This window comes from Pundamilia nyererei, unplaced genomic scaffold, assembly GCF_000239375.1.
Source record: "Pundamilia nyererei isolate P.nyererei 1_Seehausen unplaced genomic scaffold, PunNye1.0 scaffold00127, whole genome shotgun sequence".
Lineage (NCBI taxonomy): Eukaryota > Metazoa > Chordata > Actinopteri > Cichliformes > Cichlidae > Pundamilia > Pundamilia nyererei.
Window position 1 is genome coordinate 1,878,524 of NW_005187528.1, and position 851 is coordinate 1,879,374.

Genomic DNA, 851 nt, shown 5'->3' on the forward strand with positions numbered 1-851 from the left:
CTGATGGGGGAGCCCACTGACAATCACACATCCTAATCTGATTATGCAAATGTCTACTTCAAAAAGCATTGCGCTGTAACCCCTTACCCTGTGGTGGGAAGACAGAGCAAGGAAGGAAGAAGTGGAAGCAGTAGGAATGCAAACAGGAAATGGTAGATTGTTGAGTTCCAGAGAAAATTAAATATGAAGGCAAAAGCACAGTTAGGGGCTCAGTGATTCTGCTGGTTAATCACTCATTGATCACTCACTCTCACACATCCACTGCACCACCAGGGGAGGTCTAAGGTTGAAAACAGTACACACTCGCACACTGAATGGCCAGTGACTGCCTCAGCAGGGCATTGAATCCAATATTCAAATGCTTATTGTTTTTCCAGACGCTCCTGAATCCAGCGTCAAAAGGAATCTACAATGTTAATGAGGGGGACAAAGTACCCAGAGTTAAGATTTACACGCCCAAACAGTCAGTGGTGACGTTTCCCAAGAACAACAACGATTCCTGAAGGCGTGGCTGACAACTCTTGCGACCCTTCTGGCCTCAGCAGGTTTCTGAAATCAGCTGCCTCTTTCTGCTCCTGGATATCTTTCTACTACGAGTCTTTAAAATGTTGGGAGACGTGTAGTTATACACTGTAGTACTTTCAGCTAAGTGCTAATGGTATAAAATTCATTGTCGTAGTGTATCATGTTGACATGCACACGTGCCTCTTATCCAAATATGGACTGGAGGCACAAGTGATTATTGTCAGATCAGAAAGTATTTGGTCAAAAACCAAAGTTGAAACTCAAACATAACTAGAAAAATTTGCATTTCCTGCGAAAATGCTGTGTGGATGCCTTACGCTGAAGAT